Source organism: Elephas maximus, chromosome 12 (assembly GCF_024166365.1).
Source record: "Elephas maximus indicus isolate mEleMax1 chromosome 12, mEleMax1 primary haplotype, whole genome shotgun sequence".
NCBI classification, from domain to species: domain Eukaryota; kingdom Metazoa; phylum Chordata; class Mammalia; order Proboscidea; family Elephantidae; genus Elephas; species Elephas maximus.
The window spans coordinates 36,942,075-36,950,268 of NC_064830.1; positions in this window are offsets into that span (position 1 = coordinate 36,942,075).

The window sequence follows — 8,194 nt, forward strand, 5'->3', positions numbered from 1 at the left end:
AGATGAAATAGTAAGTATCATCTAACTAGACAATAGATAGGTGGTAACTTTGGTGAAGGGTAAGACAGTACACGATACTGGGAAAGTCAGCACAACTTGACCAAGGCAAGGTAACGGAAGCTTCACAGATACATCCAGACTCCCAGAGGGACTGAACTACTGGGCTGAGGGCTGTGGTGACCATGGTCTTGGGGAACATCTAGCTCATTTGGCAAAACGCATTTTATAAAGAAAATGTTCTACATCCTATTTTGGTGAGTAGTATCTGGAGTCTTAAAAGCTTGTGAGGGGCCATCTAAGATACTCCAGTGGTCCCACACCATTTGGAACAAAGGAAAATAAAGAAAACCAAAGACATAAGAGAAAGATTAGTCTAAAAGACTAATGGACCACAGCTACCACAGCCTCTACCAGACTGAGTCCAGCACAACTAGATGGTGCCCGACTACCACCACTGACTGCTCTGACAGGGATTACAATAGAGGGTGCTGGACCGAGCTGGAGAAAAATGTAGAACAAAATTCTAACTCACAAAAAAAGACCAGACTTACTGGTCTGACAGAGATTGGAGAAACCCTGAGAATATGGCCCCCGGACACCCTTTTAACTCAGTACTGAAGTCACTCCTGAGGTTCACCCTTCAGTCAGAGATTAGACAGGCTCATAAGACAAACAACTTTGAGAAGGGGAGAGTGTTGACATTTTGTGGGGTTGGAAACCAATATCACAAAACAATATGTGTATTAATTGTTTAATGAGAAACTAATTCGCTCTGTAAACCTTCATGTAAAGCACAATTAAAAAAAAAAGAAAGAAATACTAAGTGCCATGGTCCTGGCCTTTGAACTGAAAAGAATGCTCTGAAGAAAATGTGGCCTGATAAGAACAGTCCTTGCTGTTCCATTCAGAGAAGCGACAAGTACTAGGAATATCTGAGCAGGTGTTGGCTGAGTCCTGGGGAGCAGGGCACTGTCCTTTCACCCTGTGTCAAGCCCATCAGCAGTGTGTGTTTGGGGCAAAGCTGGTTACTCCCAGAGCCATACACACTCAGTTCTTTGGACTTCTTTATGGCTATTTACACAGTCTTCCACTGAGCAGTTAGAGTGGAAGACCCGAGTTTCATAGATCAATCTACACAAATCAATGTCATGGTTAAAATTCCAAACATTACACAAGGATATAAAGTGAAAATTAAAATTTCTTTTTCCACACGTCCCATTTCCAGAGGCAATTGTGTTCCTTGCTTCTTTCCAGAAAATTTCTATGAAAATACAAGCAAACCATGATGGAAACTCCACTGATGTTCTGCTCATAGAAAATAATTTTGACCCTTTCAGTGTCACCTTATTGAAGGGAAGTTCTTACTTTGTGTTGTCATCTCCAGAGCAGGTGTCCGACTCCTCTCATGACGGTCTTTAGTGCTGTTCACCATGTTTTTTAGTTCTTTTACTGAGCACATGGTAGGATGGCACTTTCCTGCCCATTTCGAGTTAAATGTGACCACGTGACTTATTTTGGTCAATAAAATGTGAGTAGAAATGATCCATGTTACATGTAGGTTGAAGCTTCAAGAGCCAGTGCACAGTTTCCTTTGCCCTACATTTCCATCTGCTATGGTGACTGGTAATATTCCAGCCTGGGTCCCAGTGTAAGAATGACATGGAGGAGAGCCAGTCCCCAGCCAATTCCATATGAGCATATAAAAAAAATATAGTGTGAGCAAAAATAACGTTTATTGTGTTAAGCCATGGAGACTGGGGATTATTTGTTACTGCAGCATAGTCTGTTATTGTCAGATGCTGTTGAGTCGGTTCTGACTCATAGCAACCCTATGTACAACAGAACAAAATACTGCCCAGTCCTGCACCATCTTCACAATCATTGTTATGTTTGAGCCCATTGTTGCAGCCACTGTGTCAATTCATCTCATTGAGAGTCTTCCTCTTTTTCACTGACCCTCTACTTAACCAAGTATGATGTCCTTCCCCAGGGACAATCCCCACCTGATAACATGTCTAAAGTACATGAGATGAAGTCTGGCCATCCTCTCTTCTAAGGAGCATTCTGGTTGTACTTTCTCCAAGACAGATTTGTTGGCTCTTCTGGCAGTCCATGATATAGTCAATAATCTTCACCAACACCATAATTCAAAGGCATCAATTCTTCATTGGTCTTCCTTATTCATTGTCTAGCTTTCACATGCATATGTGGTAACTGAAAATACCATGGCTTGGGTCAGGTGCACCTTAGTTCTTAAGGTGACATCTTTGCTTTTTAACACTTTAAACAGGTCTCTTGCAGCAGATTTGCCTAATGCAATACTTCATTTGATTTTTTGACTACAGCATAGTCTAAACCATCCTAACTGATCATCTCTCCTGTCCAGGAGTCTTACAAATGCCTAGAACTATTGAACAGCAGGCAGTTCTCAGTCGAAGAGTTCATGAGGAAGTCATGCTTGATGTGAGCTCATCCTCCTCCTGGTCTTCTCGAAGTTTCTCCACCTCCCTCACATTTCACTGATTCCTTGTCCCTCTTCTGTGCCCTTCTCCTCCTGGCACCCTTCAGCTTTCTCTCTTCCTTTCCACAGGCACAGTCTTATGTTATCTCTGGAGAGGAAACTGGTTCTGCAAATACACATAAAAGAAATTTTGTCTAATAAGGGCTTTTGTAGTGAGTTTTTTTCTTTCTTTTTTATTGTACTTTAGATGAAGGTTTACAGAACAAAATAGCTTCTCTTTAAACTTTTAGTAGACGTATTTTTTTATGACATTGGTTAACCTCCCCATGACATGTAAACACTCTCACTTCTCAACCTGGAGTTCCCTATTACCAGTTTTCCTGTCCCCTCCTGCCTTCTAGTCCTTGCCCTAGGGCTGGTGTGCCCCTTTAGTCTCGATTTGTTTTATGGGCCTGTCCAATCTTTGGCTGAAGGGTAAACCATAGGAGTGACTCCATTAACAGGCTGAAAGGGTGTCCGGGGGCCATACTCTCCGGGTGTCTCTAGTCTCCGTCAGGCCAGCAAGTCTGGTCTTTCTTTTTGAGTCAGGATTTTGTTCTACATTTTTCTAATGAGGGCTTTTGAATCTTTGTTCCTGCTTAGGTGTGTGTGGAAGAAGAAAAAATTTCTCAGCCCAGCACTTGGGGTACTAGTGAGAGAGAAGAAGGGAGGTGAATATACGGAAACAACCAGCGGATAGTACGTTGAGATATAATCCTGATGCACACACACACACACACACACACACACAGCCTTAGTGCCTTGTAATGCTGGAACAGAAATACCACAAGTAGGTGACTTTAAAGAACAGTAATTTATTTTCTCACAGTTCAGGAGGCTAAAAGTTTGAATTCAGGGCACTGGCTATGGGGGAAGGTTTTCTCACTGTTGGCTCTAGGGAAGATCCTTGTCTCTTTCAGCTTCTGTAGCCATGGTGCTCCTGGGTCCCTTGGCAATCCTCATGTAGCATCCATCTATCTTCCCCCCATTTGTGTGAGCTGCTGCTTTTTATATAATTCAGAGGTGATTAGGTTTGAGGTCTACCCTACACTGGGATTACCTCAACTAATTGATCGATTACATTAGATTAGATTGGATTACATCCACAGGTATAAAAACCCATTACCATTGCTGTCGAGTCCATTCCAACTCATAGCGACCTTCTAGGACAGAGTAGAACTGCCCCAAAGAGTTTCTAAGGAGAGCCTGGTGGATTCAAATGGCTGACCATGGTTTCCTCCACAGATATAGGGGTTAGAATTACAGCACATATTTTGGGAGGAACACATTTAAATTTGTAACACACCAACGCACACATGCAACAACCGTTTTAGAAGAGAAATAGCCTTGTACTATAGACTTTTCTGGAAACTCTGGTGGCATACTGGTTAAGTGCTACGGCTGCTAACCAAAAGGTTGGCAGTTCAAATCTTCCAAGTGCTCCTTGGAAACTCTACAGGGCAGTTCTACACTGTCCTATAGGGTCGCTATGAGCCGGAATTGACTCGACAGCTGTGGGTTTGGTTTTTTGGTATAGATTTTTCTAAAAATTCTTTTACAATTTATCTGAGAGCTTTTTATATTGTACTTTTTATACCAGCACACACTTCCTTTTTAATGGCTGCTTAGTAATACTGGCCTATTATTCATGGACATTTAGCTGTTATACCTGTATTATATTTTAAGGAAAGGTATATAGGAAGGTGAAGACCAAAATACAGGTATCCTCTTTCCTCCTGAGTTCTTGCTGTTCACCTTGCTCTATGTTACAGCCATCCTGCTGAACCAGTGTTTGCCATTATTTTTCCCTATAAATTAAATCTACATTTTATGTGTGTTAAGATAAATCTAAACCATAAAGTTTTGCAATGAGAACTGTGAGCTTTGTTAACTGCTGATTTTACCTGTAGATCACAGATGCTCTTAAATTACTGTTGGTCTTTTTTATTTATGCAAAGAAACTCTGGATTGAAACTTTTTATAAAATGAAGAATCTTAGAACTTGCTTTAAAATATCTCCTTTACTGACCCCAGAATCTATTATGTAATCAGATTTTTGGGAGTGAGTGTAAAACATTTGGGAGCCATAAAAATAGCTAAATAAATTATGGAAAAAATAGCATTTTGCAGCCATATCTGAATATATTTCTTTAGGGTATATCTTTTTGGGAGTAAGGCTTATATTTATGTACATCTGCTTTTCATTTTAAAACCAAAATGCTATACAATTTTTAAAGGTGGAAAATCATGTGATATTATTATTTTTTTTAAAGTTCAGAATTTTATTCCTTTGGTCTAAAAACTACTCCAAATCTTACAGAAAAAACAAAAAAAGCCCAGACACAAAGAATCTTTAAAACATGACACAAAAGCAGAAGAGAAAAACTCATGAATTTCTGAATCTGAGGGGGAAATGGCATCAATAGGACTGATTTCACATAAGGATAATCAGGTCATTATTTCATCTAGTCAATGTCACTAAATCAAACTCTGTAGTTCAGCGATGTAAGACAAGACAAGCCTAGATGGTGAGGAAAGAACAGGGTGGAAAGAAACCCTCTTGGTGGAGAAGAGCAGTTGGCCCCATCCATATCTCGCAGGTTCAGGGATGTCCTGGACATCCCACACGTCCTGGGGATTGCATGAGGGACAACACGGCAGGACGGAATTGCTAAGGGGCTTGAGTTACTGCCTTTGTGCTGGGAGCCTCCCCCAGGCAGCTCCATCTCTGTCTGTGATTCACTGATTGTGGCACCATCACAACAGTTAATCACTACACAGCCTGAGAGTGGCCTGTAGAGTGTGAGCCTCAAACAGTGAGACAAACCAGGGGGAGATTCCACTTGTCATCATGGGCAATCAGTCAGTTCTGAAGGCAGCATCACCCTGCCTGAAGTTGCGACACTGAAAATGTCCCTGATTTGGCAGCTCAGGGAGCCAATATGGGGTGACCATGTGGAAAAGACAACAAAGGCAGTGTCTTAGTCATCTAGTGCTACCATAACAGAAATACCACCAGTGGATGGCTTTAACAAGTAGAAATTTATTCTCTCACAGTCTAGTATGCTAGAAGTTCGAATTCAGAGTGTCAGTTCCAGGAAAAGGCTTTCTCTCTCTCTGTGGGCTCTGGAGGAATGTCCTTTTCATCAATCTTCCCCTCGTCTAGGAGCTCCTCAGTGCCGGGATCCTGGGTCTAAAGGACAAACTCTGCTCCTGGCACTATTTTCTTGGTGGTATGAGGTCCCTCTGTCTTTCTGCTCACTTCTCTGTTTTATATCTCAAAAGAGATTGACTTAAAATGCAACCTAATCTTGTAGATTGAGTCCTGCCTCTTTAACATAACTGCCTCTAATCCTGCCTCATTAACATCATAGAGGCAGGGTTTACAACACATAGAAAAACTACATCAGATGACAAAATGGTGGATAATCACACAATACTAGGAATCATGGCCTAGCCAAGTTGACACACATTTTGGGGGGACACAAATTAATCCATAACAGGCAGTTTGGCCCAGATAATGGAGGGCCCTGAATGCTGGGTGAGGGACAATAGAGTTAAACTGCAGTTTTAGAAAAGACAGTGGTGCTTTGGAAGATGAGACTGGTCCTTGTGCTCTGAGGGACTTGGGAGAGCAGCTGTCTAGGGGACCTAGGACAGGAGCAGTAGATGTGAGCGATGGGGATGGGTCTGAGACATGCAGCAGCAAAGAAGTGCCTGGTCTTCTTGGTTGTGGGAGAGGAGAAGGAGATGTCAGTGTTGACTCTCAGGGTTTGAGCCTGAGCGACTTGGTAAACGTTCACGGTAATAGGAAATATGGGAGAGCAACAGGTTTGGAAGAAAGGGAGCTGTTTTAACTTGTTCACTTTGACACGCCACGGGACTTTCCCGTGGAGATGTCTAGTAGTTAGGTGAGTATATTAGTTTCCTAGAACTGCAGCAGAAAAGAGGAAGACCCCCGACGAGGTGGACTGACACAGTGGCTGCAACAATGAGCTCAAGCATAACAACAATTGTGAGGATGGCGCAGGACTGGGCTGTGTTTAGCTGTGTTGTGCATAGGGTAGCTATAAGTCAGAACCAAATCTACAGCACCTAACAACAAAAGCAACAGGACTGCTGGAACAAAACACCACAAACTGGGTGGCTTAAAGCAACAGAAATTCTTTCTCTCACACTTCTGGAAGCTAAAAGTCAGAAATCAAAGTGTCAGCAAGGTTGGCTTCTTCTGGAGGGTTCTGAGTGAGAGTCTGCTCCATGCCTTTCTCCTACCTTCTGGTGGCTGTTGGCACTCGTTGGCATTCCTTGGCTTGCAGGGGCATCACCCCAAACCTGCCTTCATCTTTACATGGCTATCCCTGGTGTATCTGTCTGTCTCTATCTCTTCTCCTCTTCTTATAGAGACACTAGTCATATTGGATTAGGGCCTACCTTACTCCAGTATGACCTCATATTAATTCATGTATCTGCCAAGACCCTATTTCCAAACAAGGTCACACTGACAGGTACCTGGGGTTAGGACTTCAACATATTTTTCAGGGGCACATAAATCAAACCGTAACAATGAGTTTGCATGTCTTGAGCCCAAAAACCAAGTCATGGCTAGAGATGAGCATTTAGAGTAAAGGTGTAAATTGAAGCCATGGAAGTGAATAAGAGTGTTGAAGACTTTTTTTTTTTTTTTTTAATTGTGCTTGAGGTGAAAGTTTACAGCTCAAGTTAATTTCTAAGTCAAAAATGTATACACATACTGCTTTGTAACATTGGTTGCAATTCCCACAACATGACAGCACACTCCCCCTTTCCACCCTGGATTCACTGTGTCCATGCAACCAGTTCCTGTCCCTTCCTGCCTTCTCATCCTGCTTTTGGACAGGAGCTGCCCATTTGGTCTCATGTATCTGATTGTACTAAGAAGCACGTTCCTCACGTGTATTATTTTTTGTTTCACAGTCCTGTCTAATCTTTGTCTAAAGAGTGGGCTTTGGGAATGGTTTCAGTTCTGGGTTAACAGAGCTTCCGGGGGTCACAGTTTCACGGGTTCCTCTAGTCTCTGTCAGACCATTAAGTCTGGTCTTTTTAAGTGAATTTGAATTCCATTCTACATTTTTCTCCTGCTCTGTCTGGGACTTTTTGTTGTGCTCCCTGTCAGCACGGTCATTAGTGGCGGCAGGGCACCATCTAGTTCTTCTGGTCTCAGGCTGGTAGAGTCTCTGATTCATGCTGTCTTTAGTCCTTTGGGCTAGTATTTTCCTGATGTCTTTGATTTTCTTCATTCTCCTTTGCTCTGAGTGGGATGGGACCAACAGATATATCTTAGGTAGCCGCTTGAAAGTTTTTAAGATCCCAGATGCCACTAAACCAAAGTGGGATGTAGAACATTTTCTTTATAAACTGTGTTATGCCAATTGACCTAGATGTCCCCCAAAACTATGGCCCCAGGCCCCAGGCCCAGCTACTCTGTCCCTCAAAGTATTTGGATGTGTCTAGGAAACTTCTTGCCTTTGCTTTGGTCCAGTTGTGCTGACTTCCCCTGTGTTGTATGTTGTCCTTCCCTTCACCAAAGTTGACCCTTGTCTACTATCTAGTTGGTGATTTCCCCTCCTCTCCCTCCCCACCCTTGTAACTATCAAAGTATGCTTTTTTCTGTATCTAAACCTTTTCTTGAGTTCTTATAGTAGTGGTCTCATACAA